This window comes from Macadamia integrifolia, unplaced genomic scaffold, assembly GCF_013358625.1.
Source record: "Macadamia integrifolia cultivar HAES 741 unplaced genomic scaffold, SCU_Mint_v3 scaffold402, whole genome shotgun sequence".
NCBI classification, from domain to species: Eukaryota; Viridiplantae; Streptophyta; class Magnoliopsida; order Proteales; family Proteaceae; genus Macadamia; species Macadamia integrifolia.
The window spans coordinates 187,822-197,051 of NW_024870054.1; positions in this window are offsets into that span (position 1 = coordinate 187,822).

Genomic DNA, 9,230 nt, shown 5'->3' on the forward strand with positions numbered 1-9,230 from the left:
TTTAGATGGAAGCATTAAAATTGAGAGATCGTGAAGGGTACCAAAGAAATAGAAAAACTGAGAAAGATGAATAAAAGTGATAATGAGGAAATTAAGGTATTTAAATTTGTAAGAATGGTAAAATAGTCCAAAAAAAGATTAGCCACGAAGCATGAGTACATGCTTTTATATAATAGTATGATATATATATATGAGATATGGTACTGTACAACAGCAACATTACAAAACACCCTACGTAATACTCTGTTCATGAATTGTAGAATCTAGTTTTGAGTGGTTCGGTCTAGTAGGTTCAATAATATGCATCACCGTATTTTTTATTTAAAAAAAAAAAAGGTATTTATCTATAGATTTTCAAAGAGTTTAATTATGCACACTACAAAAATCCCTTCGGCCTTCGTCCCTTCATTCGTTCGCCACTGCAAACCCTACTTCCATTCCTTCAAATTGAGCTCCCCTTCGCTGCAATTGATGATGGATCCTTTCATTTTTTTTGCTAAACATCAGCAAGAGTTTATTAATAAAGTAAAAGTAGATGTACAAAATGGTTAACGTTCAGATGGGGAAAATACAAGATTATCTAAAATTCCACCTAAAACCCCACCAATAGTATCCCACCTATAGCATTGCCATCAGCAGGAGAAAAGATAGCTAAAAAATAAAAGTAGACCCCACCTGCCATACAATTAATATGCAAATCTGTAACATGGTCTTCCCACAGAGTCACATGGCATCATTGTGAATAAACATAGGACAAGATTGGCTATGTGGATAGAGTTAGACTCTTGTGGCAATTGTCACTGCCATTTAGGGTAAGTCCCTTCGTTGGTTCGCTCTTCAAGATTGGCTCTCCCTATAGCACTACTTCAACTCTATCTCCTGGAAGATCTCTCATTGCTACGGGGAAGCTAACCTTGTAGCGGATTACCTCGCAAAATCAGCTACTAAAACTGGAGTCTCTGGAACCATGGAGGAATTTCCTCCCCATATTATAGAAGAAATTAGATGTGATTTATTTTCCAAATCATTATTTAGATTCTGCAGATAGCTTTGGAGGGCCATGACAATACGGAAGGGACATACCTTTGGAGGACCCTGCTGATGACAATGCCGAAGGTGAGATCCCTTCTAAGGATTTTTCTGATGTACTCTATCCTTTCTCTTTTCATTCTCATTTTAATACAACTTTGATTCTTAGCAAAAAAAAACAAAGGACAAGAAATCCAGGTGTAGGAATACGCTGGTTTTCATCGTTCCCTTGACCGCCAAAAACATGGTTTGGGCCAGCAATCGCTTACCCAACGTCATCAACAGTCAAAATTTCAACCAAGATTATGTTCTCATTAATCGTAAGCCTTCTTAGTTTTCCCTCCTTCTTTGCTCTTGAAACCAAACGGAACCTATATTGTTAAACAAGGGTGTCTCAACAATTGAAAAGGGAAATGTCAAACATTATAGACCAAACAGACAATACCTGTCGTGTGGAAATTAAACTCTCCTTTACTCTTGAACTGGAACGTGACGGTCAGAAGAATAAAGAAATCTCCTTATCATATTGCATCTGTACAGATATTTTGAAGGTAGGTTTTTATCTCCTTGATTTCTGATGATTCCTTGCCTTATAATTAATATAGAGATACACAAGGCAACATATGATAAACAAATTAAAGATACCATAGATAATGTTAGATCAAATACCAAGAAATACGAAAATAAATAGACAAAAGATTCACACGACACAGATTTAACGAGGTTCACACACCAGTGTGGTGTGCTACGTCTTTTGGCAAAGAAGAAGATGTTTCACTATACAGAAGAGAGATTAGACCCAAGCAGTGGCGAAAAAACTCACCCTGAAACCCTAGCTCAATAAACCCCCAAAATACAATGACTTTCTCAACAAGACAACAGTACATTATATATATACTCCAAGTCGTGGGTTGACCCACCAGGTCACAGTTGATCTGGGCTTGGGCCTCTACTTCCATCATAGATCTCAGAAAACTTCCTATTCGGATCGCCACCAGAATATGTCGAAGCGGATCAATTTTCAAAACGGGTCAAGAATTCGAGACAAACTTAACAGTTAAGATAACAAAGATAAACTATCCCTCTAATGATATAATCTCCTCAATCACCTCTTGACCATAGTTAGTAAGTTTGGGAACAGCAATAATTCAGGAATGGACATGTACGACAATTAAACGGGTCATACGGTAATAATACTTTTAAAAAAATCTGTAAGATCAAACACCAAGAAACACGAATAATAAAGAAAAAATAAATCCGTACGATACAGATATTTAACGAGGTTCAAACACAAGGGTGGTGTGCTACGTCCTCGGGCGAAGAAGAAGATGATTCACCATGCAGAAGAGAAATTACACCCTAGCAGCGGCGATGAAAAACTCGCCCTGAAACCCTAGCTCGAAAAACCCCAAAATACAATGACTTTGTCAACAAGCAATAGTACATTATATATACTCCAAATCGAGGGTCAACCCATCGAGTCACGGTCGATCCGGTCGAACCATACGCCCCCACACCCCATACGAGATCAGTGATGGGCTCCGGGCATGGGCCTATCGGCCCAACCCCTCTACTTCCATCACAGATCTCAGAAAATTTTCCATTCAGGTCGCCACCAAAATATGTCGAATCGGGTCAATCTTCAAAACGGGTCAAAAATTCAAGACAAACTTAACAAAATCCAGTAATAAAATGTGTATGGCAATGATACAACACGTGTTTAATGCGCGTTTACTCCGCAAAATCTGAGAATAAAAATACGTGTTTATTTTAGTATTAAAAATAAACTAAAACCGATTATTTACCCACTAAAAATTAAAGTGAAAGCTTATAAATTGTCATATGTAGGGTTATTATTTTTCCTTCTCTAAAAGCAGCATAGCCCACATTTTGGTTGGTTATTATTTAAGACGCAATGACAACAACCATATCTACAAGCTGACAATGAAAACCAAAATGAAGAAGAATCCAACATCAGTAAAAAATGAAGAGAAACAACTGAAAATTGTAAAAATGAAGGGTTAAAAGGGAGATAACATCATCTTGGTCGAAATCTTGAGTGTTGATGATGTTGGGTAGGCGATCTCTGGCCCAAACCATGTTTTTGGTGGTCAAACATGGCTCTCTCTCTCTCTCTCTCTCTCTCTCTCTCTCTCTCTCTCTCTCTCTCTCTCTCTCTCTCTCTCTCTCTCTCTCTATTTTATTTTGAAGAAATTCCTCCTGGTTTTGTCCATCTATTTATAAAGCTTTACTTCATAGCATGTGAAGAATTTGAGAATCCTCCACGAGATACTCTATTTTGGTAAGTTTATTTAGGAGATCTTTCACAATAACAGCCCCTTGGGATGCATGTTCGGTTGCCCTCAGCTATAGAATACTTGTTGGGCATCAGGATCTCAGTTAAATCACTGTCAATCTCCATGGTCCCTGCACCATCAAGGGATCAATAGAAATTATAGAATTTGTAGGGCATCCAATAAGGGTAAGATTTTTCATTTCGCTAGGGCAGGATAATCATTTCTCCCTCTTCCTATTCCGAACCACGTAACCTAGGAGCCTTCTCTCTCTCTCTCTCTCTCTCTCTCTCTCTCTCTCTCTCTCATCAAAAAATCCACGAGATCCCCCTTTTCTGTGTGAAGAAATAGAAATTCCATGAAATCCGTGTATGAAGATTTAGAAAAATCTAGGAAATCCCTTATTTATTGTGTGAAGAATTAGAAAATCCAAGAGACCAATGTTTTTTACTAAGTGTTTTTCCTAGCAAAGAGAGACTTAAATCTCGGTGAACCACTATTTTTTGGCCCACTTGAGAAGAGATACTCGTATCTCGCTAAAGCAATTTGATTTTATGTCAAGTAGATCCACAACAAAAGCTATCTACTTAACATAACAAATGACTAAAAAATCTGCACGGCAATTGTATTTTCGACATATATTGATGGATTACTTCCATTCCAACTTCAAAATTGATTTTAATCTCAAACTTCTATTCCATACCATAGTACTTTGCTGCATTTGCCTAAAATCAACGGCTCTTAGATTTTGTGGATAGGTAAATCCATAGGTGCTTTACAGCCATGTCAAGTTACAGCCCAAAAATCCAGGACTACGGGAAAGTTTGTAGTAACGCATGCATGAACATACATGCAAGGGTGCTTTATTGGAGTATGAAACTCTATACATTAATAATCCACAAATGAAACCTTATAAATGGCTAATTGATACAATATGTTATATAGTTGGTATCACATCATCTGCCCCCATGGCTCAAAATGGTGGATCATTTTGGAAAACCTTAAAAAATAAAAAAAAGTAGGGACGTAAATCACTTGAAAGATTTGATTAGTACAGAAAAATTGATCATAGGGAATGGCAGATTTCATCATTTTTACAGCCTTACGAGAAAATGTATTCATTACCTCTTGTTTAGTTAGACTTGAATATTTCTGATAACAAAGTACTTGAAATTCTGAAGGTGGTCGTAGTTGAATAGCCATTGTCCTTGGGGTCGAATCTAAAGTCACTGAGATCATTAGCATAGTCCGGTTCATAGCTACATTTGGTCTTCTTGTCTGTTTCTAAAACCATCTCTGAAATAGGTTTACCAAAAATCATCTTTAGACAAAAAATGGTTTTCTAGGTTTTCTAATACAGAAACAGAACATTCAGACATGAAATGTCATTTTTGGAATAGAAACATTATCAAATACAGCCATTATTCCCCACTTGATTATATAATCAATTCCAAATCATTCCTTATTTGGTTATTAAATTTCACTTTACTCTTAATCCAAATCAATTTACTTGAGCTTCACTCTAACATTGATGTTTTAAGTTATTTTCTGATTAATTGAAGTTTTTCTTCTATCAATAAAATAAAATAAAAAATTATTTGAATTCAAAAAATAAATTAAAATCACATCTAAAAAGTATCATTACTAGAAAGCTACCCGCTTGTGCTGCCATTGCGCCAGCACACAAACCAATGGGAGGCTGTGCGAAGGCATATTTAGTGCATGGGGCAAGGAGGTAGCACAATATTTTCATGCTCGCCTAGCTCTAGGGGTAGACATACGGGTAGCTTTTTTTTTTTTCTTAGTTTATACAATCATATTAAATAATGATAATAAAACTTCCTCTTCAAATTTGATAGACTTCACTTCCCTTCCCTTTAATTCCTCTTGCACCCAAATTGAACTTATATTTTTCCTCTACATACCGGGTCTTTTTTTTAAGTCAATAGTTGGTTCATGCATACAATATTGGCAACAATAGTTAGTTCTGAACTATGGAGGTATTCTTCGTCCTCTTCCAAGGTAAGTTTCATTTTTTTTTCTCAAATAATTGATATCAATGGTTCTCTAAATATTTATATTACTCTTTATCCAAAAAATTTGTTGAAGATCCTTTATCCTCCAAATTTAATTGTCCTAAATATCTTAAGGGTATATAGACTCTTACCAACATTAGTACCACAGGGTTTTACTTCAATCAGCATTCTTATGATATGTCTTTTATTTAAAAAAAAAAAAAAAAAAAAGGGAAGGGGTGGGGGGGGAATTGTTTCCAGGCCATTTGTTGGTTGAGCTCAAGATGGCATTATCTTGTTGAAAAACCATGAGTATGATCACCTTCGTCTCTGTTGTCCACTAAATTAGAATCGTCAGTTTATGTCCATTGAAGAATTTGAAACATTCTTCAGCATCCTCCTCTTTTGTTTCATGAAGGGAGTGCTTTTTCATGCAAGACATGGTGCCTCAATGTGCTGTTTCTCCACATGGAAGACCTACCTCCTTTGCTGCGGCGATGGGGAATGGAATATTACTAGTGGTGGAAAACCTTCCTTCTCCCATACGGGTTGGAATATGACTAGAATCAAGATCCCATGGGAAGCATACATGAGACAAATCAACAAGCACAAATTCGCCTTGTTAGAGAATTTGAACCTTTGGTAGACTCCAATGGCTAAACTTCGCACCTTGATTCAATCTTGAGGGCTTAAGGAGGAGATACATCCAAAAGCTTTGTTACGTGCATACATGAGCAAGCAGTGGTGTCCAAGTGATTGTGTAACTTTATTATGTTTGTATATGGGTAGGAGTTAGAATCCTAGTGGTTATCTAACTTATCATCTATAGTTATGGAAAGTGGGTACTAGAAGTTATAGGAGTTAAAATTACATGGAGTGTGGAGTGGAATGTGGATGGTTATAACTTGTTTCATTAGCCTATTAAATATGCTCAAATAGAATTAATGGATATGATTGAAGTTGCAAAAGTTTTTCTCATTTTCTCTCCTAAAAGAAGAGGTTCGACTACCTCCTAATTAGGTCGGGTCATCCGGCTTCGTTCATAAAGCCAAGAGGCAGGCACTTCCAAATCAGTCAAAATCTCTATTTCCTATTCTATCTCTTATTTTAATTTGTATTTATCACTTTCTATTTTCTCTCTTCCCACAAACCTGAGCATGCATCATTTGGTATCAGAGCACCAGGCATGGCCCTACCATCAGATCATAGTTCCTAAGTCTATGGCAATTGAATTTGGAGTCTTCTATCTAACTTCACAAGCAAAAAAGTACAACTCCCTTATCTATAGTCGTTTGTCTCCCCCAAATGCCACATGGAAAGGATGGGAAGTCTATAAAGATTCAATTTCCTTCAATTGGTCTTGAACACAAGACTTTGCTTTTTGGGGGAAGGAATGTTACGTGCATACATGGGCAAGCGGTGGTGTCCAAGTGATTGTGTAACTTCATTGTGTTTGTATGTGGGTAGAAGTTAGAATCCTAGTGGTAATTTAACTTATCATCTATGGTAATGGAAAGTGAGCACTAAAAGTTATAGGTTTTAAAATTACGTGGAGTGTGGACGGTTATGATTTGTTTCATTAGCCTAATTAATAGGCTTAAATAAAATTAATGGATATGATTGAAGTCGCAAAAGTTTTTTCTATTTTCTCTCCCAAGAGAAGTAGTTCGACTACCTCCTAATTAGGTAGGGACATCTGGTTTAGTCCGTAAAGCCAAGAGGTAGGAACCTCCAAATAAGTCAAAATCTATCTATTTCTTATTTTATCTCTTATTTTAAGTTTGTATTTATCACTTTCTATTTTCTCTTTTCCCACAAACCTGAGCATGCATCAATCTCTTGGCAAAGGATTTGTTCTCTATTGTTTCAATTCAAAGATGAGATGATACAAGTTTCGAAGAAAGGACCTATGAGATTTGATAGACAATTATTGCGCTTTTGACGCTGGCATCCAGAGTTCAAAGGTGAAGATGATAATATCACTCATAAGCTTACGTGGCTCAGGTTTCCAAACCTTCCCCAAGAATAACGAGACGAGAAAATCCTGCTTTCAATGGCTAAGGCAGTAGGGCATCCTATCTCTATTGATCAATGCATAAGAGACTCCCACTTTAGTTACTTTGCTCAAGTGTGTCTTGACAAAGACGATACTCAACCATGTGTGGAGGAAATATACGTGGAAAGGGAGCTTCTGGATTCTATTAACCTATTTATTTTTAAGAAAATCATGAAAGTTCAAGACTCACCATCTCGATGTGCATGTTGTAGTCGATATGGATACCGCATTGATGTCTGCCCAAATAAGCAAACAGAGCAAGAAAATGAACCTTCAGTGCCTGGTGCAAACTATGCTAACCAACAAGCACCATCTCATCAGCTAAGTCAAAGAAAATAATTGAGGCCTCCAGCGCAATCAAAGGTATTGGTGACATTTGACTATCAACGTATTCCAGAGGATGGGAATCGCCCCAGCCCAGCCTAAGTAGAGGAAGAGGTTCTCATGGAACCCTCTCAGGGTCTTGATTTGGTTTCCAACCTAGACGGTACTTTACCACATATTAGCATGCCAAATCTGGGTGAGAAAGATTGCAATGAACATTGAATAAAGTAACAAATGATCTTTCCAACTCAAGTTTCTCCGAAGAGGTAAATTGTGGAAGGCTAGAAGTGGTTTTGGTGGTCGACCATGAGCCAGGTCTGGCGCCAATGTAGTGACCTTCTCTCCTTCTCAGATGATGATAGACGTTCTGTTAGATCAAATACTAAGAAACACGAATAATAAAGAAACAATAGATCCGTACAACACAGAGATTTAACGAGGTTCACACACCAGGGTGGTGTGCTATGTCCTCGGGTGAAGAAGAAGATGATTCACTATGCAGAAGAGAGATTACACCCTAGCAACGGCGAGAAAAAACTCGCCCTGAAACCCTAGCTGCATGAAAACCCTAGAATACAATGACTTTCTCAACAAGCAACAGTACATTACATATACTCCAAAATCGTGGGTCGACCCATTGGGTCACGGCCGATCCGGTCGAACCATATGCCCCCGCACCCCCATACGAGATCAGTGATGGGCTCTGGGCTTGGGCCGACATCACAGATCTCAGAAAAATTCCCATTCGGGTCACCACCAAAATATGTCGGATCGGGTCAATCTTCAAAACGGGTCAAGAATTCGAGACAAACTTAACACGTCCAAAATATAGGTCGAAACCATTATTGAATAGCTCTTATCTTAGCCAAATGACGCGCAACATCCTCTCATGCCTGCTCTATGTTTATTTCCAGCGGCTCAGGATGCTGAGACAAGCGCACAGGGTGCCAAGAAAAAGAAGAGACAAAGGAATGAGTTAAGCACTGTTAATGAAATCCTTAAACAAGTTCCCCGGAAGGGCCCTGGCGATCGACGCATCACTCATAGTTCAAGGATTATTTCCCAATGAAGTGTGCTTTCTGGAATGTAAGGGTTGTATAGTATACGCGTGCTCAAGCAAAAATTCATCTTCTTTTAAGGGAGCATGAACCGATATTCTTTTGTTTGGCTAAGCCAAAAGTAAACTCAGATAAGTGTCCTACTAAGCATTTATCATCACTGGGTTATTGTTCTAATTTTATAACTAATAGTAGGACTGATGCTATCTCTAACATATGGTTTTTCTGGAAAGAGGATCTCTCGCGTGCTACTGTGGTCCTCTCCTCTGATCAGCACATCTCTATGAATATGGATGTAAGGGGAATGACTTTCTTTATATCAGTGGTTCATGCTAGTTGTTTTAAATTGATTCATCGGCAGCTTTGGCGTGATCTTTGTGCCATTTAAAGTTCTAAGCAATCGTGGATGGTTATTGGAGATTTCTACGACTATCTCTATGCTCATGAAAAGCAA